Source organism: Copadichromis virginalis, linkage group LG8 (genome assembly GCF_057382275.1).
Source record: "Copadichromis virginalis isolate Kocher_CV1m ecotype Utaka linkage group LG8, C_Virginalis_male_GT1.1, whole genome shotgun sequence".
Taxonomy (NCBI): domain Eukaryota; kingdom Metazoa; phylum Chordata; class Actinopteri; order Cichliformes; family Cichlidae; genus Copadichromis; species Copadichromis virginalis.
Window position 1 is genome coordinate 21,573,194 of NC_140625.1, and position 23,470 is coordinate 21,596,663.

Consider the following 23,470-nt stretch of genomic DNA (forward strand, 5'->3'; position numbering starts at 1 on the left):
GTTTAATTCACAGTGACTGGTTTTTCTGTTTGTGGTGGTAGAGATTAGTTCAAAAGAGTACAAACCCACATAAACTATATTACTTATCCAATTCAATTTAACTCGATTTTAATTATATAGCACCAAATCTGCTTTATATTGTAAGGTAAAGACCCTGCAATAATCGAATTACCCCCCTTGAACAAGCACTTGGTGACAGTGGGAAGTAAAAACTCCCTTTTAACTAGAAGAAAACTCCATCAAAAACATGCTCAGGGAGGGGCAGCCATCTGCCATGACTTCTAAAGTACAGAAGACCATTTTATACCACATGAGGTGCTCTTCTGTATCTTTTAATAGCAAAGAATTTGGGGACAAATAGCACATTTGAATCACCTGTGAGTCACTCATTTTGCAGATGGACACCAAATTTACCTGATAATTATCCTTCTGCTCTGTAGCCTTGGTGATCTCAGCATAGCAACAATTAATGAGGTAGATCTCAACAGAGATGCTGTCAGAACCCATATTTGTGATACCTTAAAGTACCGTAATTCTGACCACAAAATATTTTCTGTCTATCATAGGTACTGTAAGCAGAATGGGGTAGTATATGGCTACAAGTAGTCTGTTGTATCTTTACATGCTGATGGATGACCACAGGCACAGGGAAAGTTCATAGTATAAAAGATGGACATAGCTACTGTGACGTCAGCCACTGGTTTCCAAAGTCTCATTTCGAGGTCTTGAGAGGCTAAAGCTGTCTGCCAGTACAAATACAGTAACTTGAACCTGAACTCCGATGCATAGATAACCAAGGCATTAAGGTGCAGGGGGATAACTTATTTCCTAAAGGCAGTATGCAAACAATGCTATCATGCTTTTCAGATCAGGGGAGGAAATACTTCCAATTTAGGAAAGCACCAGAAAGTCCAGCATCCAAATCTGTTTGGATTTAAATGGTAAAAACAAATAATTAAAAAGGTGAATGTGCTTCAATTCAACAACTTCATCCAATATTAGTCTGAATGTGTTATCTTTTGAGACAGCTGACATTGCTGTTACAAAATCCCCCACGTTCCATAGGCTTAAATGTTTGCAGTGGTTAATGCTATGCAGTGCACATTTAAGTAGGCAGGATAATCATTTTCTTTTGCTATCAAACTGGGTGTCAAGTTGGGTTTCGTGACATCCCTTCGTCTCACGTTGTTTAAAATGAAGGCAAAAGGAATGTGCAGTGTTGTTTTTAGATTATAAGGTGGATGTTACACCTGGGTGGACTGCTCAAGTGAACTCTGTGTGCCTGTTTGAATAACACTGAGTGTAATGAGAGTAGCTGTTAGTGGAGGCTTATGTCTGGAATTTATAATTGCTAGCAATGCATGTTGAATATGCAAGCCATTAACATGTATAGGATATTGTGCACCATCAAAATCACCTGTTTTCTTGGAAGGTAGAGTTTAAACATAAACAGATAATTGTCGAAATTAGCTAGTTTCGGTTATTTATAATTTTCAGCCATTGTAGCAGCTGTAAATGTACCTATCTGTTATTTGATCCCAATATCAAAGTCATTGTCCCCAGTGAGTGAATCCCACCGTCTTTGGTGACACAACAGCACATTGCCATTGCAATTTTAAAGTAAAGTTTTTGTGCTGATATTATTGTCAATTTTTATGTGTATTATACTGTCTGGTAAGGTGTAGATGATTAAAATAGCAATAATGCAAGTTGAAAATTCAAGCCACAAACCTCTATAACATATCGGACAACATCAGAATCCCAACAACGCACCTGTTTTCTTATAAGTTAGGTTTAAAAAAAGACTACTCACAAACAATGCAAGATAGACATAGAAAGTTTCAAACTTGCAATAACACTTTTGTAAAAACTTCAAAGATCTGTACAAGAGATAAAACTACAAACAACTACAAGATGCTAGAACTTGTCCCTTTTACCTAATCTGACCTCTTCTTTCAGACATCCAACTTTTCATTTGTTCAACAATCCACCAACACCTGGTCCTACTCGCCTCCTCGCGCTTTATGAGACCTGACAGGCAAACTCTCTACATGTGGACCAAAGTTCATTCCACTGTTAACCTCCATTCTGACAAGAAACAGACAGAACAGAGGAAAAGGAGTTGGTAATTAATCCAATGGGAATGTTTACCATTTCCAGTGGAATGCCTCTCAACCCACAGAGCGGCATAAAAGATTTTGATCCCTACAGGCTCGCAGAAAAATTCAGGGGAAACTATATTCAGTCAATAACACTTGTATTAAAAAAGAAAACATATGCTGTGGTTAAGACTGTCAAGACTAAATTTAGATGTAAAACAATACTGCAGTTGTATTTTTCCATGCTCAGTGTCTTGCCCAGTGACCCTCTTAACAAACACATCTGTAAATGCTATTTTATACTTTGGAATCACGCTACACTTCAAAAGGGTGAACCACTACTAAAATACGATTTTATGGAGCAGCTGTGCATGCATAAATATATTTAAGGTTTGGTTTACACTCAGTGGAATTTGGTGAGAGTCCAGGTTGAGAAATTAAAGGACCTATGCGAAAATTTTCATCATGTTTTCTTCCCCAAAACAAGGCATGAGCATTGAATGTTTTTAGAAAGCAATTCCAAACTATTGTAGTCTTTGACTGGAGCTGAAACAAATAAAGTGTTGGACAGATAATTATCTAAATTAGATTCGATCTCATTCAAAGTGTATTTTGTTGTTTGTTTATGCAGTAGTGTCACTTGAGCACCACGGGGAATGGGTTTTACATTGCCCTATGTAGGAAACGCATTGAGAGCACAGGTGGAGAGAATTAGAGCCAGGAGGAAGCCACACAGATCTTTCAACCGTGTGGTTTTTGGTTCTGATGGTAGTGTCGTGTTTTTATCTGTTTTTGCACTGTGAATTTGGCTTTCAGTCATTCTCTCAGATTTGTCTGTTTTTTTGTTTGTTTGTTTTTTAAGAATTAGATGATAAAGTGTTAAAGGTATTGGCCATGGTGGACGTTAGTTTATTTCACCACAGCAGCTTGGAAATTACTTCAAATTGAGTCAAGTGGCCTTTTGGTGCTTGGATCATCACTACAATGACATGGAAACCAATACAAATATTTATGGTAACCCAAGTTTAAGGATCAGAAAATGTTTCCTAACACTCTGATGAAAGCATTGGGAGCAACTTGGCATTCAGTATCTTGGTCAAGGATACTTGACATGCCGAGGTCAAACCATTAATAGATGACCTGCTGTGCTGAACCTCCTGAGCCACAGCCACCCCAATATAAATATATTTAACTAGCAAAAGATTAAATAACAGCATGAGTTCAATGAGTTCCCCTTTTTCCCCAGCTCGATTAAGCAAAGAGGTTTGCATGACTGCCACATGAATGGGAAATATACCTGAAATATTCTTTATTATATATAAATGCATTGTTATATATTTGCATCAGTTTTACATAGCATAAATATTGTATCTGCTTAACCTAAGCTTTTAAGCATATGAGTGCAGCCTTGCCCAGACTCCTTAGAGTGAATCAATGTGTTTTCATCTCACCATGCACATCTGAGACTGGACTATCAATCAATATATCAACTGACATAAACAGATACAGTATATACAGAGTTATTTTATATACACTGTGTATTTTGAGAATGAAAAATTATAAAGTCATTGCTTATTCAGCTTTCAGGGACATAATTTTCCATCTTACCACCTTAAGTGAAAACATTTAACTCTTCATTGCTATCACTATTACCTGAGCTGCTTTGCTGAACAAGATATTCAGTGACATTTGGAAATTACCCACCATTTCTAGCATTATGTACTAAAAGCAACTTTAACATCCCAGGGAAGAAAAAAATATACCTATGAATTAAGTATTCTTACCGTTCCTATTCATTGAATCAGCCCTTTTTTGCAGATCCTTTGATAAGAAAATACTTATTTGGTGATCAGAAAAAAATGTTTCGGCAGTTAACAGATTTATGAGTTTATCTAATTGTTTTTGTTAATGTATTTGAGCACATGATGAAATTAAAACTATCAAACATGCTGTACAAACTGTTAACTTATTTTTTGTTTAAAATTGCAGCTCCCGGTTCAATTCAATTATCTTAATTCTAATGTAATGTTTGATGATTCTTTTGTAATATGTATGATGGTATTTGTCTTAATTTGTAACTGCTGAATAAAAGAAAACTTGTATTTGCCTAAAGGATATATATAAGTATAGTGATGATATGCTGAACTCATTCAAACTCAAGTAACTACGTACTGAATAGTTAAGAAATTAAGATATAATCTAAATAAAACTGAAACTGATATGTTAAATTAAATTAGTCTTAATAGAAATTTTACATCCAGCTGAGCTCATTCTCCACTCCACTCCAGTCTCCTGCAAATAAACTTGTTTACATGTGAGACTCTGACTAAAGCTGGAGGAAATAAAATAAAATCCTGCTGTTTTGAGGACTCCAGAAGCAACTTGACATAATCAGAGAAATGCAGCCTCTCTCTGCAAATACAACTTGGACGCTCTTGATACCCAGCAAGGCGCCATCTCCACTTAGTAAACTGGAGTCAGACAAGTTTTCATCTGCTACTATCTTATGATGAGGAGAAGCACCAAAGGCCATGACGTGTTTAGAGCAGCTTCCTGTTTTATCTGTAATTCATTGATTTCTGAGCAGAATCTCTAGTAGACATATATGGTAAGCCTATGCAATAGTGTTTCACACCTAGTTAGCAGTCAGAGCTTGTCTTGCCAGCTATGAGCATGGTTTGAGTCTTAGCCTATGACTGCCAAGAAAACGTGTGAATTAACAAAATGTAAGCTATTACTAAGTCAGTTGGCTCCCTCACTAGGGAGCAGGTCTGATGTAAACAGTTTTAAGAAGGCTACTCAAGGGCATCCCACCGGATCTATAATAATAAATTGGCCTGTAGGATTTCAGCTTATAAGGTGCTGTGCTTTATTTTCTCCCTGCTACATTATACAAATGACTCAACAGTAACGAAGGCTTGGACAGGCTTAACAGACAGCCAGGCAGGTTAATTTTCCAAATTAAAGGTGAGCATTAAGAGGTCTCCTTTTTAATAGCTAGGATTAATTCCATGGTATATTTTAATTTATAAGGCTGTCACTATGTTTCACCTCTAGCAGAAGGATTACTTACACTGTAATTTGAGTGTCAGGTAAATCACGATAATACATCTGTCCTGTTCCTCCTAGAAGTAGATTATATATACACAATTCTACCTGCTTGGCCATATCCTGATGAATTGCAGCAGGCTGAGGGATGCTCTAACTACAACAGCACATCCGTCTTGCAAAGTGTAACAATTTCTCTGCTACACCAAAGGTTCATATTGGCAGCAGCTGCAGGCACAGATATAAAACTCCAGCTCCAAATTAACTTGGCAGGGATAATCCCACGAAATGATAGCTAAAGCGATGGAAATAACATTTGTACAAATTCCTTGTGACCCAAGCCACATCTGTGTCCTCACTGCCAAAAATTCACAAAAAAGTAAACAGCCTTACAGGTACGTCTGACACTTTAGCTAAACATTTGGGACCTGTCTGGTAAACGGAACTCGGTGTTGGCCTTTCAGCTAAACCAGACGTGCTGCCAAGTTGCATGTGCATGCTAAGATGCATCCTCTTCTTTGGGTTAAATAAGCCCCCGAGCTGTTGCTGTTGGTACTTCTAATTGCAGCTTTAACCTTGCGTTAAGGTACATTGCAAGTAACACAGAGTAACACACAACCAAAAGCAAAAGCTTTCAGCATAGTGCGGTTATTTTAAAAAATCCCATCTCACAGGTGAGAAATGACTGGGACACTGAAAGGTTTCCCAGTTGCTCATCAAAAAAAGAGTAGCCAGGGGTAATTGGGAAATCAACACATCTATCTGTGGTGCTCTATTTTGTTGAGGTGCCCACAGGTCTGTGCTGAGGCCCATTAGAGTGACATCTGGAAGAAAGATACTGGAGTCACACACAGAGAACCACTAATTCTGTCTTTCTACTGCCCTGCAACCCCAAGAAATTCCATGGGAACATACACACACACACATCTATCTATATATAGATATATAGATATATCTATAAATAGAGATAGAGAGATAGTGTGATGGTATGCTGGACTCATCCAAACTCAAGTAATTGCGTACTGAATAGTTAAGAAAGTAAGATATGATCTAATATGTTAAGTCACATTAGTCTTAATAGAAATTGTGGTATATATTTGTCTGTTCTTTAAATTTATATTAATTAAATATTTCACAAACATGAAAAATTTCACAAATATGAAAAAATGAATAATTGATGAGAAGTAGTAGGTTTCACAGTAGTTCCTAATTTTTTCATGAAATGTTTGGATTGCATGTCACAAAATGAAAGGTCACACTAGACAAGTTTTTCAGCACTAAATAATAGAATGACAAATGTTGAAGATAACAGTTTGACAGGCCTCAAATTGTATTTTTGAAAAAAGGAAGATGATTCCAAACAGCTATTACAGGAAATCGTGAATTATCTTTGGTGTGCAGCCAATCCTTAAGAAAATTTGTAAATTTGCCAAGTGGAGAACAAAAAAATTACAAAAACTATTCTTTTTACAGCAGATGAACGTATAAGTCATGTCCTTAAGAAATAGGAAAAAGATCAGACACAGTATCTGAGAGATAAATCTCACCTTTCAGCTGATCCGCTTTACTTTTGGCTAAAGCCTCAGCAGAAATGATTGATCATGAAGCCCGGAGAACCAGGCTTCATGATCTTCCTGAGAGCTTCCTGAAGACTGTTGAAAGAAAACTTGCCAAAAAGAGTTGCTTTTAGGAATAAAGGTGGTCATCCAATAATATTGTGAATATAAATAGTTTAAAATATTTCATATACACATGATTCTTGTGCTTCAATCCTGCTTTGCCCAGCCACTGGTAGGATTTCTTGATATCAGCCATTTTTTCTCTCTGCTTTACTAAGATTCTTTATCACTACTTATTTTAATATCATACTACACATCTAGACCTAGTGGTTTCACAAACCTATGTTGTTCAATTATTTCTCAATTATCTAAATTACATTTTCTTCCTTTTCCAACCCTTTTCAGTTTTTATGTTCTCCTGAGAGATATAAATATCTCTGCTTTTACTAAACAAAAACAGTTGAAATCACTGAACTTCTTTTTGAATATTTAGTGGAAAACACAATATTAAACCTTGCATTAAATAAATAAGATGTATATCGTGAATGTGGATATTTGCATAATTGCAAATAGTTTTCTCTGCACACATTATCCCTTTGTGCCACAGTCCCATAAATCATACCACTGGCTGCTAAGGGGGGTTGTTCAGCTCGCCAAAATCCATCTACATGGCACAACTGGATACAGATGGTGTGGGAAATAAAAGCCAATTCAGCTCCCCATGCATCATTAATACAAGCAATGACCCCCAGCTTGGCAGTGTCACGCAACCGTGAGTTGCCAGACTTACTCAGCACCTCAAAGTCCCAGTGAGATGTCTCAGTAGCACAAGGTTTGTTGCGTTATTGAAGAAATTTGAAATTGTTTCTCACAACAGTCATTTCTGCACATTAAAACTCGCATGCTGCTTGAAAACAGGTTGTTTTTCATGTGATTTTTTTTTCCTTACCTTTAATTTTTCCCACTTAGCAGTACATGTAGTAGCTTATAATTTTTTTTATTCATTGCTTTAAATTTGCAAGGAACCAGAGACAAACCACTGTTTGACTAGCAAACCTTTGTGACTTATGGGATTACACCAAAAAGAAGATGAAGCATGTGACTTGCCATTAAACTTCCCATTGTTTACTGGAGCCAAATGAATTTTGCATGCAAGTCATTCACTTGATAAAGCAGATGAATGTCTGTCAGCATGGTAGCTTAATCACTGGATGTTCAGCACAATGACAAACAGCCTCAGTCCACCACTTCACACAGACAACATCTTCTGGAGTGGTTGCTCCTCCACCGCCACATAAATCCTCTCCTCTGATTCACTAGTCTCATCAGGAATACATAACATGACTTCATTGGAGTATCCATCTATCACCGGGCACCCTGCATGCACCGTTAGTTTCAAAGTCCAACTCCCACACTAAAACACAGCCAGAATGCAGCCGGATACTGTTTCTAGTACAGATCATTCAGTCATACTGTCACGGTTCTGGGTCCGTCGGACCCAGTAGTTTGAGTTTTATTATGTTTTGGTTTTAGTTTGCATCAGGGGTTGTTTTCTTGTTCTCTTGTAGTGTTGATTATGATGATGTTTATTATTTGAGTTTCATGTTTCTGTGGTGTTTAGGATTTGTTCTTCAGTTGTGTCTGCTTAGTATTTGTCTAGCTCCATGTGCCATTTTCTGTCTGTCTCTCTATGTCGAGTTTGTGTCTTAGTGTGATGGTTGCTTGTTCCTGTTTTATTGTGATGGTCTGCGTCTCATGTGAGTGTGTTCAGTTTTACCTTTGTCTCGTCTTGTTGATTATTCCCAGCTGTGTCCACCACCTGTGTGTAATTCCCCTGTGATTCTCTGTGTATTTAAGTCATGTCTGCCGTCATTGTAGTTGCTGGTCCGTCTGTGTATTCCACCCTGCGTCATCTGTGTGTTTCCCTGCTGTCAACCGCTAAGTGTTTCTGCTCATGCTCATGTTCAGGTTCGTGTTCTGTAGTTTGTTCCCAGTCTAGTTAGTCATAGCTCCCTTTGCCGTTTGTATTTACTTTCATGCTCAATAAACCACCTTCACACCTTCACGACTGCCTGCGTTTGGATCCTCCTTCATTGCCTCCACACGGCTCACCTCACTCGCCGTGACACATACACCGAAGCCCGCTGTCACTTAGACGCAAGCTTACAAAAACACCAGTCTGTTTATGAAAATTTACAAAGGCAACAAAGGATTTCCTGTGACAGGCGAGAAGCTGAAGACGACATATTTAAGAGCTGACATCTCTTTTGATAGACTGCTTGAATGGCCTAAGACTTTTAAATAGACATAGAGAACAACACAGCTTCTGACAGCCGGTTTGTTTACGGTGACGCAAAGAGCTCTTTTGCATACTAATGAGATACATGTATGTTTCCACTAAAGTCTGCAAGATGTGCAGTCTTCACAGGACATAGAATTAGTTGAATAATAAACCTCTGGCAAATAAATAAAGTCTTCAAATTACTTGTTTTGCTCAAACATTGAAAACACAAAAAAATATTCAGTTTTAAATTAGAGAAAATCTTTGAATACAGAAAATAAAAACAAGGTGGACGTTTTTTGTTTTGTTGACAATATTCTGTTGACATATAGGGAGGGTAAACACTTTACAGATGACACTGAAAATCTCTAATAGGAAAAATGACACAGATATCTAAAATTGAAAAAGCAGAACTGAAACTATTTAAGCAAGAGGTGAATACTAAATATGGACATTTTCAAAAATGTAAGTTTCTCTCTAATCCTCAGAGCAGACTCATAGACCCTGAGGACACAGCTTAACTGAAAAGACGTCATGTTGTGGGAGTGGGAGGGGTTTGTATTGCTGAGGGTTGATTACATACTGAATCTACAGCATGCAACATGCAGCCAGTGCTGAAGAAAACAAAGGTTTCGTAAAAAGCCTGAAAGGAAGGTGAAAACTTGACAGATTTTTTTTTCATATTTCGATATGTCTAATGTTCGGTGCACCAGTGAAAACTTGATATAAAGCATCCTGCAGCAGTGGTTGAATTTTTATTTCAAAGAAACAAGACACAGGTCAGATGCTTCACTTGTGAAACACAGTTGTGCTACAGGATGGAAAAAGGCCATGTAAGAGAACAAAATGGGTGCCAGTTATCAGAGCAGGGCTGGAATGCATGAGTCACTGAGAAAAAGAAAGCTGTGTTCAATATCAAAAGCACTGATCTGTGGTGTGGTGTGAGGTACAATTTTGAGGAAGCCAAGTGAGACAGTAACCCTAAACCACACGATTGCATTTTACACAAAACATGCAGATACAGGATGTGCAGAGAGTATGCAACATACCCGATGCTGACGTTTACCGACATGCAGTGTGCTCTCTTTCCCAGTGCAATCAGGGCACCTTTGCTTACAAACCCTGTTTTACTTGCCTGATGTACAATGATACTGTCCATGCTTCCTTATCATTTAAAGCTAGATCAAATGTTCAGGGCCCAGCATAACAGACTGAGAACACAAACAAGCCTGCACAAGCTGTAAACAGCCACAATCTCTCCAGCATTCAGAAGTACAGTGCTTCAGTGCATTTTACAGACGAGTCCTCAGTGATGAGTGAGAAAGATAACAGGAGGGGAGAAGAATTACTGAAACTGTTGGACAGATTGTTTTTTTCTTTAAATAACTACTAAAATCTGAACAGAAGGGGGGGTAGTTGGCTTCCCTTGACCACCAGGGGAAAAAATGCCACAGGGTCTGATCAGAGGCTTTTGGAATGAAACAGAGCTGCTCTGGGACACACTGTTGCCCCATCTGGTGCAAAATGTCCCAAACGAGTTCTCACTGAAAACAAAGAAATGTGGGGCAAAAGGAAGCTGGCAGGAAGACAGACCATGCACCAGTGTTCATTAATACTTCCGCTTTCTAGTTCATTTTGATAAATTATGACACCACCAGCAGAATATGAAAACGTTTCAAGATTTATGGGCTGGATTACCCGGTGAAAATTACACCTAAATTAAAACTGCATGAATAAACAAACGCACCGACGTGGCAAATGCATGTGACACTAAATGCACAATGGCACGATTCACATGAAAGTCTTCACTTCTCTCTGCTAATAAAAGCTGCCCCACTGCACAAAACACTTGGGTTCATCTTGTGCACTTGCACTAATCCGGTGTGTAATTCATCCTTCGTCCAAACATTGGGATACGTTTCATCACTGTCAGTGTCTAATGACTTTAAATCCATGACTCTGAAAAGACCACAGCCCTTTGCATATTTTCTTTTAAATTCTCTATGGTAATTGTAATGGTAAAGGTCACTTAAATTGAATTCCTATAGAATGCATCTGCTGTGTCTATTGCATCCCCTTCTCCTGAGAAAATTCCAACAAAGATAGGTTAGCATTTCTTCTTTATCAAACTCACAATATATAACAGCCTATAGCTTGGGTGTAGTTTATAAAACTACATCCTTGGAAATATACTTAAAGTTAGCCTTTGTCATTTGCTCAACAGAATGCTTGATTTTGAATACATAAGAAAATGCATTAGGAAAAACAAACCCTGCTTAAACAGCTTTAGCTTGTTATTTACATTCCTGTGATCTATACAAATCTCATATCAACTTAAATGAACTCGGGCCCTTTTGAAAGATTCTTGGTGAAAGTAGAGGCACTTGGAGCCAGGCAATTATTCATGGACTAAACGGTGGGTTGAAAAACAAAGGAAAACGCACAACTCACCACTGCAATGAACAAAGATAGGTCTAAAAAAGAGAGCTGCAAAGTTCAGTACAAGCAGCTTCCACTTCATAACCAGCAGAAAAATCATTTACATCAAGTCTGAGCCATCGATTTTGTAAATGAGATATAGACACGTAACGGTTTGGAGATGACAAATTTTAAGCCGCAAGTTTTTTTTTTTATCATAAGTTCTGCATTTTGGCCATTGACATCGCTTCCACTCCTTGCTCAGATGTCATGGGCGGGAAGTGGAAGTGAATCTTTACCCATTACGAGGAGTCACTTGTCAGTCATTTATTGGGTAACAACTTGTCATAGTCATTTTCTGCTTATCATGTGTTTTACGTCAATTGAAACCTTTTCTTGGAAAATAATTATAGTGCTGCAATAACCCTTAGGGAGTGAGAACGTGTTGGCAATAAATATGGCTTGAAACTTGTAAATAAGGCCAAAAATAAAGAAATGTATACAAAAGAAAAGTATACTGAGGTCATACATCGGGAGAGAAGTAGGGTTATTTTCTCTTAAAGTTCTCTCTTCTTGGCTTCTGCTGATCTGCTCATGCATTCCCCATCGTTTTTCAGAAACCGAGGAATCTTTTACATACAGACTGTGATCTGCTTAGCAATAAGATGATCGCCACGTCATATTTATATGCATTTTTCTGCCGACGTGATGTTTCACATCAAAACTGATCTTATCCTTTCTGTGAAAGAAGCGTGATCATCTTCAGGACCGGAGAAAAACCAGTGTTTGAAGCTGTTAATCCCGCTGTGCTCACATTTACACGTAATCAAAGCCTCATTGAAAAAAATCTTTCTCCTCATACTTGACAGAAATATTATTCATTCATAGCTCTGCTTCTTCAAGATGCGAAATGAATGCCTCATCAGCCCAGTATGAAGAGAGACGTTGACGCTACACCAGTCAGAAGTTTGATATGATAGATCAACTTGGGCTGGCCAGAGTAATTCATCAAAGTGCTTCAGTCACTCCAGAAATCTGTTGTGGGTAGAAATCTTTAAAAAAGAGCTTGAACAAAAACAGTGAGGCTGCTAGAGGCCACGCACGCTACCCTCAGTCGAGGCATTTAAATCATTTTAATCATCCATCCCACTCACTGTATAATAATATACTGCAGTGAGAAAGAGAATCCCCACCACACTTACGCCTACGACTCGCCTTCCCACATAGACTGTGTCAACTTACAAACAGCTACACATCCTGTCACAGACACACACACACACACACACTGTATATATCCTGCCGCGCCAATGTAAACAACATGACATGATATATAAGCTTTAAAAATAAGTGTTCTTTATGGATGATAGCAATTATTAATTTCATCACGGGTTGTTCTTTAATTTATTTTTTGAATGAGTGCTTAGTAGTTCATGATATGTAATTAAAAAAAAGATGACGTCTTCACATTGCTTGCACAGTTAACTGCCCTTAAATCCCACAAATATGAGATGTATGGTGACACAAATCATTTAAGTTGATGGTCGCTATAGGATGCGTGGCATTTCTGCTTGATAAATGTCTCAGCTCTTTAAACACTTCATTAATTCCCTGGCATTCATCTAATCAATGAACTGCTCCAGCCAGCACTAGTGCTCTTGACAGATTTCCCATCACCTCTGCATTGTCCTGCTACTTAAGTTCTCTTTCGCCGATTAAGTTCTCTCAGCGTTTGAGACCACTGCAGCCACTTTGCTACCTGTGCTCAATTAAAAGCTCAATTACAGTAATTAAAATCCCTTGTAGTAGCTACTGTGCACATTAACTTAACCAAGCCGAAAGTTAAGGGGGAAGGAGGTTAAAGTGAGGTGATTCACACCGAGGGGCATGTGTCAGCCACTAACCAAGCACATCACATGACTCCATAAAGCACCAGCATATTCTAATTTAAATGTCTACCTCCTGCAAATTCTTTCAGGCAGTTAAAGATAAATGTGCAGGTGTTTTCAGATCCTGCTTGACTGTGAGGTGCGCCTTTACGCGCAATCGCAAAAAGATGCCGTCTCACTCCCAAACACCCCCCGGTCAGGCTGGCTTCGCGGCAGGCATCAGTGGTCGGTCTGGTGTTGTTGGACAAAGAGAGGACCGCTCCGTCCCTCCAGAGGCTTCCCCTGCTCTCATTGGTCAGCAGGAAACCTTTTGTTTGGTCTCTCACGGTTGAAAATCCTGCATCTCATGAATGGAAGCCACATTTTCTCGCAGGAAATGTAACCAAAGACCTCGCTGTGGTTACTTTGGAATAAAAGCGACCGCTTCACTGATTGCGACTCGAATAAGATTTCCTCGATAGTTTTGCGAATGATCTCCACGATGTTCGCCCACGATTGGCGCTCTTTTCGGTAACTCTCAGGAGCGGCGGCTCTCTCCGCCGCTTTAAAATGAGTCAAATCTTGGGTTTGATTAGAATACATAGTGACCTATTCATTCCCTTTAGGGAGAGCGGGCGCCTCTGCGCTGAAAGGAGTCCGTTATACTTATGATGTCTCCGTAGCTATACACTGTGCGCGCACAGTCAAATCAGCCATAAACTTTTCCATTTCTGCACCCGCTCCCTTCAGACACACAGCCAGAGAAGCGAGTGCATAAACTATTTTGAACTGGCGCAGACAACAGGTTTCACAGCAGAAAACTGATGTTAAAAAGGTTAAACAGCCGTGAAAATACAGCAGGCTGCTGTGTGAAATAAAACCTACCATGAGTTTATTTGTGCCGGCAGCGCTCGCACGTCCGGTCGGATCAAACAACTTCTCATAGCCGGCTCATATTCCCTGGTCAGTGGTCACGAGATTTAAAGGCATTTGTAAATCCATGCAATTGTTCTGTTTTCTTCTTCTGCGTCTTTCCTTCACGGGCGGTTACATGAGAACAAGTTAAAGCATGCGAGCCAGGCTGTGTGACAGTCTTTCTTTCGCTTCTGCCTCTCGCTCAGGCTCCCAACGCGAACAGTGGGAGTCAGTCTCTCTCTCTCTCTCTCTCTCTCTCTCTCTCTCTCTCTCTCAGTCTCTCTCTGGTGTTGTGTGATGCTTGGGTGAGAGGTCAAACGGATGACACGCGGGTTTCCTAAGAAGAAATGTAGAAATCAGTTCTAACTGTGGAGTCTGGGACCTTAAGCAAAAATTCACAGAAAGGGAGCGATGACCCTGCAAAGAGTCATCACTATTGTGTTATAAATAAGCTGACACCAACAAAATAAATTTGAAATAGAAACTGTTTAGATTTCCAAAGTTACCTACTATAATTTTCAATGTAACATGAAATGTACAAATAATAACATAAAAGACGATTTAAAGAAGAATTAAAACACAATTATTTAAATAACTTAACTCTAGAAATGGCAGAGGTGGTTCTGCCGGGATCTTCTTTGTCTTTACATGCCAAAAATCCGTGATGCATTTGCTGTGGTGACACTTGGGAAATAAGAGCGCATCTGAAATGACCTTCTAGACTGGAGAGGACATGTTTATTTCCAAAACAATGCCCTACACCACGCAGACTGGTTATAAAGTATTGACATAAATAGTAGCTTTTCAGCTCTGCTGCTCGTGTCCTAAATCCAACGAACTAAGTTAACAAATGTCAGACATCAAAGTAAACAAAGGAAACGATGCGATGCTAGACAAAGTTATCCTATTCAAGTGCTTCTTCCCCAAGGCGGGTTCTCTAACTAGGTTCATTATGAGTGATTTACATCAGCAAGTGTAAGCATGTTTAGATTACTATGAATTTCAAAAAATAATCAGTGTTTTTTAATCCAACTGAAATATATAAATATGTATAAATAAAATATATCCTAAGAATAAAAAGAAAAATAATTAAATGGCTTACTCTAGAAATGGCAAGAGTGGTTCTAGTAGTAGTTAGCACATTTCCCTTTTAGACCTAAATCCCTGGTTTGATTCTGGGAGGAGACACAAGCATCCAGTGTAAAATATGTGACAGGTGGATCAATCTGTGGTGACCCTTGGGAAATAACCCAGAATCTGAAATTGCCTTCTTCACTAGAAACAGCCAACACCATTCGTGCCCTAAGACCACGCTCACTGTTTATGAAGTGATAATACTGTAAAAATAGTCTGATCGTACTAGGCTGCTCATCCAGCTAATTTAACTAGCTAAGCTTTCCATGATGCACTGAGCGTTTCTCCTTCATTTATCTGTTTTCAAACTCTGTCTGTTTATACACCACTAATTATTTCTAATGATTAAATAAAGCAAACTCTGTCCTACAGTTTCCCTTTTGTCCTGTTTCTCTCTGCTCTCTTCTCTTTCCCTTCATCCCCCAAACCGTCACAACAGATGGCCGCCCCTCCCCGAGCCTGGTTCTGCCTGTTAAAAGAGAGTTTTTCCTTCCCACTGTTGCCAAGTGTTTGCTTATAGGGGATCATGTGATTGTGGATGGTTCTTTTGAATTATGTAGGGTTTTTTCTACCTTGCAATATAAACCACCTCAAAGCAGTTATTGGAGTCAGATGGGAGGTAAATTGTCTGGTACTTATATAGCATCTTTCATTCACCCAACCACACTCATTCATTTATCTGACATGATGCTAACTAACATGATAACAAATGCATCAGGGACAACTCAGGGTTTAGTATCGTGCCCGAGGACTGGAGGAGGTCGGGATCAACCCATCCACCTTCCGATTGTTAGATAATCGATTGCATGAGCCATGACTGCCCCTAGGTCAAGGTTCTGCTATTGATAGCTGTAGTTTAAAGTTTGTCCGTCCTAATTATTGGCTAGAATAAACACTATAAAACATAAAATAACTATTTATCCCGGTAAATGTGTTTACATAGTCAGCAAATGCCAAAAGATTAAAAACTACAACAAGATGTGGTCGCCATAAATTCTATAGTCACATAGAGCAGAGTGTACATTGAAAGGGTTTTTTTAAGTATCATGATAGTTCTGTTTTGTTTGTTTTTTTTAAAGTGGATTTGCTATGAAGTGTTATAAAGCAGATTTACACGGAAAACCATTTTGCTATTGCTGCTGAATAATAAAGACTGTATAAATGAACCAAAAAAATAATTAAGAAATGCAGTTGCTGAAATGTCCACTTGAGGCAAGATCACAAAAGCAAATCTGTCCTCACAGAGTCTCATGAAAAAAAAGGCCCAAATTTGTCTTATCCAGCTTCCTTATTCATTAATTTATATGAATAAGGAAGCTGGATAAATATTACCTGATGATTTATGGGATTAAATATGTGTGCAGTGCACTTCTTCCTACTCCTTTTCGATATGTAAACCAAATCAGAATAGGTGGAGCAATTTTGGAGTGTATGTAATGGGAACATGTGAAATAACCAATTCTAGGTTATGTAGGTTACTCGTGCCAGCTCTGCATCTTAAGAAAAGGGCAAAAAGTTTATGTTTTCCATATTTCTGAGTATAAAACACAATGGAAGTACATGGAATTACTTGGAGGTTTAGACATTGCACTGATGAAAAATTTCAGGCTTGTTCTGATGGGTTTTTCCCATTTATTTTCCTATAACCTAAGAAATAAAAACGGGTTTTAAGAAAATGTGAAAGCGCATATTTGTTAACATGTTTAAATATTGCATTGGCATAGACCAACAGGGACAAAAAGCAGCGAGAAACTGATTGTGCAAAAATGTTTTGATCTTTTGATGAGATTTTTATGACATATTATTGTAGTAAATAACATAGAAGTGGAATAGTAATCATAATAGTGAAAATAATGTGTTATAAAACATCATAAACCTGCTACTGTTCAATTCATCACTGGACTGCTGTGAGGCTTTTTTCTTCAGAGACGGGAGTGACAGTGTGTAAAATGGGATGCCTTTAAACAACAGCATTCTGTTTGCCCCAAAGAAAAATGAATATAGCATAATACACTTACTTAAAAAAAAAAAAAGACACAAAGACCACAAGTGACACATTCATGTTCTTGGGCTTATTTATTTAGTTATTTTTAATCTTGGTGTTTCAAGAACAAGCGTGCATTCTTATATGATGAAGACCAACAGGGAGATGCAATCTCAGCCAGAGATGTGGGAGATGATTCATCGTGACGCATCTGGAGGATTCAAAGCTAAACGGGTAATAGCTTGACTGTGGTGACCGTACAGCACATGGACACACTTCTATCTGCAAGCAGCTGGGTGGTGGTGGTGGTGGTGGGGGTCCAGTTAAGAGAGCTCTCAGCTGGAAAATGTGTTGTCTCATATCGTGTTTCACTGATGCTGCCGTAATTCTGTAACTGCTGTCACTGAGTCAGCAATCACATCATCATCGCAATCATTGCACTGGATACCATTAAGCCTTCAGACGCTGTCTTCCACATGCTGGTTTCATAAGCTTCCAACGTCCATTACTGCTAATAGACAAGATACCCAATAGGTGTTATAGATTTTCAAGAATTTCATCTTCTCGCAATATGAATTTTTCCTGACTGCTGGCTGCATTTCACTCATGGATAATATTAATGTAATCCACTACTGAGACCAACAACATGATGACGATGATTATGAGGAAGGTGGTAGGCCTGTTTTTTTTTTTTCAGAAAGTCACCCAGAGCATATGAGCCACCCTGCCTATCAGAAACTGCCTCCACTTTGTTTATGCCTGGTGGAAATCAGAGAAAAAAGGAAACAGATGCAAAAAAAAAAAAAAAAACAGCTGGTTTTTGTTTGTTTTATCTTCCTGTGTTGTTTTTTTTATTTTGTGTATTAGGTCACATGTAACTCTGAGGACAGGGCAAAATATGTGCGTTCATTTGCAAGCAGCTTTTTCTTTGAGCTAGTTCAAGTACTGAATGGCAAGGTATTCGTACCACAACCTGATGTAATTCAGTTTGTCAGTGGTATTCGATTTATTATTTCATCACACACATCCTAGGATTGCTTTTTTAAAATATGGCTTGCCAAAGATCAAAGTGCTCATTTTTGGCAGCGTTGCTAGAAATGACTAGCTCCTTTATAAGCATTAACATGTCACTGCAATATTCAATCAACAGTGGGGCAGTGGAAAGCAGCATCTTTAAACCTTCAAATTTGATCAAAGGACTACAAAATATTCCATGAATTCAAGTTCTCTTCATATATTTTCAAAATTGGAGCCAAGGTAGATCAAATTGAAAAGCTTCTTTTTTGCAGTTTAGTCAAATATAACTTTGTTGCACTTTCTGCTTCAGGTGTGCAGTAGTTCAGTAGCTGTCACACTTTGATTGAGATGAGAACATTTCTTCTATCCCAATTTAACTAAACTCTACAAAGAGTCTCTGAACTGAGCGAGACGCTTCACGGTTTGTCTGTTAAATATCTACCATTGAGTCATTCTATGACCCGCAGCACTACCAAATCTTAACATGGTCTCTTTTGTATTCTGCATAATAGGAAGGGTTTAATTTGTTGCAAAGAACTCAGCAGGACAGTCAGATGAGGCTTTTGCGCAAGCCTGTTGGTGAGAGGGGGTGGAAATGATGTCTGATAAAATCATGAGTCATGATAATTGAAGGATAAATGCTGAGCTCATGCATAAATGATTGGGTTTCCATTGAATACAGTCTGTTTCCAGTATTGGTCATGAAAGGGGGGGTAAACTGTGTTTATTTCGTGCTCTGTGAAGATGTGTTTGTTGCTAAGTCTGGTTTAAACTCCAATGGGGTCAGGCAACTTCTGCCATGCCGTTCTTTCCAGCCTGCGCATTACTCATCTCTTTCATTTCACGTTGTGTGAGTGAAGGCTGAGCAGTGATTACAGCCTGACCCTGGCAATATGTGTGCGCTGTTCAGCACTAATATGAGGACTAAACAAAGACCCTGGGATGCAATTTCAAAGATTGAATAATGATTTTATTATTTCTCGGTGACAGTCGTGCCCTCAGGCATTATGTTTTTGAGTTGGTAGTCCCATTCACAAAAAGGCAGTATTTCTTTATTCAACACAAACATTCATTTGGACTCAAGGATGAACTGATTAGAGTTTGATTTGGTAAAAGGTTTAACTCAGGAATTCGTTTTAAAAATGTTTCATACAAATGCCTCATAGCTAGAATGATAAAAGGTCAAACCTCAACCTCACACTGACACACACTGAATCTTCAGCAAATTTCTCATTACCCTAATCTTTGGTGGCCACCTATTAAGGTCCTCCCTATTAAAAGCTTTACAAGCCACTTTGTTAGGTACACCTGTTCAGTTACTACACAGGCATCTAATCAGTCGATCACATGGCAGCAACTTGCATGGTCAAGATGATGTGCTGAAGTTCAAACAAGTATCAGAATGGAGAAGAAATATGATTTAAGTGCAAGATAGGGTGGTCTGAGTATTTCAAAAACTGTTGATCTACTGTACTGGGATTTTCCCACACAACCAACTTGAAAAAGAAAAAAGAGAAAATATTCAGTGAGCAGCAGCTTCCTGGGTGAAAATGTTGTGTTGATGCTAGATGTCAGGGGGGAAAGGCCAGACTGCTTCAAGCTGATTGGAAGCAGAAGAGCATCTCTGAACGCTGAACTGAAGCGACAATTTACATTATTTCAGCAAAAATGGACAGTAGAAGATTGGAAGAATGTGGCCAAGTTATGCAGCAGAGCATCTCTGAATGCACAACACGTCAAACCTTGAAGTAGATGTGCTACAGCAGCAGAAGACCACATCAGATGTAAGCTGAGAACAAGAAGCTGGACCTACAGTTTGATTAGGCTCACCAAAACTGGGCAGGAGAAGACTGGAAAAACATTAGCTGTCTCCATTTCTGTGGCAACATTCAATTGGTAGGGCCAAAACTTGGTGTAAACAACACAAAGGCATGGATCCATCCCGCCTTATATTAATGGATCAGGCTGCTGCTGGTGGTGTAATAGAATGGTTGATATTTTACACACCACGACCTAGCTGAGTATTGTTGCTGTCCATGTCCATCCCTTTATGAGCGCAGTGGAATCATCTTCTGCTGGCTGCTTCCAGCACAATAACACACCATGTCACAAAGCGCAAGTCATCTCAAACAGTTCCTTGAACATTAAAATGAGTACACTGTATTTAATATGCCTCCACAGTCACCAAACCTCTATCCAAGCACCTTTTGGATGTGGAACAGGCAATTTGTATGTTTTAAGCACAATGTTGAATCTATGTTACCAAGAATGAGGGCAGTTCTGAAGGCAGAACGATGTTCAATTTGGCTACTAGCAAAGTGTAGCTACTAAAGTGAATTATATGTCGTACACTGCAATAAAATTTGTAGTGCTGTCACCGTTAATCTCATTAAAATGACGTTAACGCCATAACCGCATTAACATGGCAAATCTCCGTTAGCGAGTTAGCGCAGATCACCCCGTGCCCCGCACGGCGCTAACGTGTTAACAAGCTAACCGTGCTAACGCGTTGACGCCATGCAACCCAACTCACGGGCCGATCCACGCTAACTCGCTAACGGAGATTTGCCGCGTTAATGCAGTTATGGCGTTAACGTCATTTTAACAAGATTAACGCTGACAGCTTTAAAAATTTGTCATTTTGCTGAAAACCCACAGTCATTAGGGTTAATCAGTATTGGACTTTAGACTAGTATGTCCAAAGTCCAATATATATATAAAGTATTACCCCAGAATATGTTTTTTTATAATTATTTGTTAACAATAAGACAGATGATGAGCAACAGTAGCCTACCGGTAAGTAAATTAGATGGCACCTATCTTCTTTGAATTTATTGTAATTTTCCGTTCTAAGCATGTAACACCCCTAACTATTCAACCACTTACATCTTTTCAAAATATTTTTGATGTAATGTAAATAAAATTAATAAAATCAATTTTTAATCTTTTCTCAATACCTTCTGCCTTCCCTACCTTTCCTGTGGCCACAGCTCTATCCCTTACTGTTCAAAAGATTCCCCAAACATTGCCAATCTTTAAAAATAGGTCAGAAATATATAGTTTCCATTTTTTAAAGAAATCTTTTCCTAATCTTAACCTCACAGTGGGCCTCAGTATCTCTTTATCTCCACCATACACCCTGGCAATCTCCCTAAAACTTGCATGTGGCACAAAATGGAGCATATTCTTAATTTAGAAAATGTTCCTGCTTTCCTGAACACAGTCCAACAGCTGAGATTACATTGCCCTCTAACTCTGTTTGGTTAAAAAAAACACGACTTGATTTGATTTGGTGGAAGGCAGTGTTGTACACTCTTATAAGGCTTTCCAGAAGATGATGTTTGTGTCAAGTTGGTTTACTGATGTGTTTTAGCAGTTTTTGAACAATAATTATGGTCTATGGCAGAGAGGAATATAACCGTAGGATTTTTCTGATGTTTTTCACGTCTTACGGCAAGTTATCAAAGTCACAGTCTGCAAGTGATCACTTTTCTCAGACATGTTAAAGATAAAAGAGAATTTAATAACTTATTTTTTTAAGTGTGGGTTTTCATGTTTGGGTTTTTCTTGTAGACTTTTAAACGACCTTTTCAGTGATGTATACTGGAAAGTGCTTTGGATCAAGACCATGTGAATAAATCACAGAAAATCCCCTAATGGCTTTGCACAGAATGGGGGAACAGTTGATGATTTTCTCAGGAAGCAGGGTTTTTTCTGTGGTCAGATGACCAAAGCTGATGTGGACCCATAGCCCAGATCAAAAGAACAAATATTACAGCATGTTTTAATCTGCTTTATGCTTGCTAAATCATTTGATTCAGCATTCGCAGGGAGACATCTGTACCTGACACCGCAGTGAACGTTGCTGCCTCAGCACTTCACTAAACCAGGACTTTGGGCCAAAGCTGCCACAGTGCATTGTCTTCGTCATACGTCTCTGTGCATTAGGAGGCTGCTCCTTTTGACTCATCAAATGAATGGAAAAATGTAATATTTCTGTTGCAGTACTCAATAAATTGCATCATGTGTTAACTGAGCTGAGCAAAAAGAGTCACTGCAGGGAAAACAGACAGATTTTCTTAAAATACATGTTTGATTTATGAGCGCCTGTTTGTTTGTCTAGTAGAAAGACCATTTTTTCGAGAGGAGGACATTTCTCTGGAGAGGGCCAATAGAGAAACTCCTGCAGTGCTGAACAGGATCCCATACATCAGTTTAGCAGGCAGGTTCATCACCCATTGTTTTTTTATAACAACACAACACACTTCCCAGAAATACATAAACAGAAATGAATTCCACGTGTGCCAGAATAACCTCATGCAGGCTGAAGAGGGTTTTTTTTTTTTTGACATTATGACTGCAGTTATCACTTGGAAAAGATAATTAAATGGCATTTGTTTAATTAATTAATGCTTATTATTTTTTATGCCTCTGCTTTCACCTTTAGGAAGAGGGGACGAGGTCCTTGTTCAGATTCTGCACTGCAGTGCTGTGAGTTGTTGAGTTGACTCATTTTTAATGTTGTTTTTAATGTTATGGAGTCTTGAGCATTTAACCGGACAAAATAAGGAAAATTAAGACAACATATGAAGAAAAAGTGTAAAACTTTACAATCAATCAATCAATCAATCAATCAATCAAAAGAAGCTTTAAAAAAGAACCACTGCACCTCACTTTAAAAGTGTTTTGCTTCAAAATAAAGTGATAGCACAAAAACCGTGGTAGTCACATATCACAAAGACACACTGATTCATTTAAAAGGTTTCAGCAAGGTGAATAGAAACGGTCTGATTGTCTCCATCTTAACCTTGAGCCCATTCTCTTTCAAGACTGACTGTATGTTTGCTGAAAACACTGAAATAATACACCCGAGGTTGGAACGTACAAACAGTGCAGATAGCACTCAGTCTGAAAGTCTGTAGAAGGAAATATAACGTCCCTTTTCTCTTCCATTTATCATTCATACATCATGAGATGTATTTGCATGCATGTACACTCAATGACCGCTTTATTAGCTATATTTAATTAGTACCGTATTCAACCCCTTCGAAAACTCTCCCTATCCCACCACATCCCTAAGGTGGCTTGTTGGATTGACATAAGGTGACCGTGGAGGCAGTTTTAGTGCAGTGGGCTCAGGTGGGGTGGCT

General features: G+C 38.7%; 1 protein-coding gene across 1 annotated transcript in view; it reads right to left on the minus strand.

Moving 5' to 3' along the window:
- The window catches only part of chst15b (carbohydrate (N-acetylgalactosamine 4-sulfate 6-O) sulfotransferase 15b), a 37,922-nt gene extending 23,507 nt beyond the window's left edge, over positions 1–14,415 (minus strand). Inside the window, exon 1 of the mRNA XM_085466516.1 lies at positions 14,156–14,415. The gene's annotated coding sequence lies outside the window, so the exon portion shown is untranslated. The remainder of the gene's footprint in view (positions 1–14,155) is intronic.
- Positions 14,416–23,470: the final 9,055 nt, after the last annotated feature.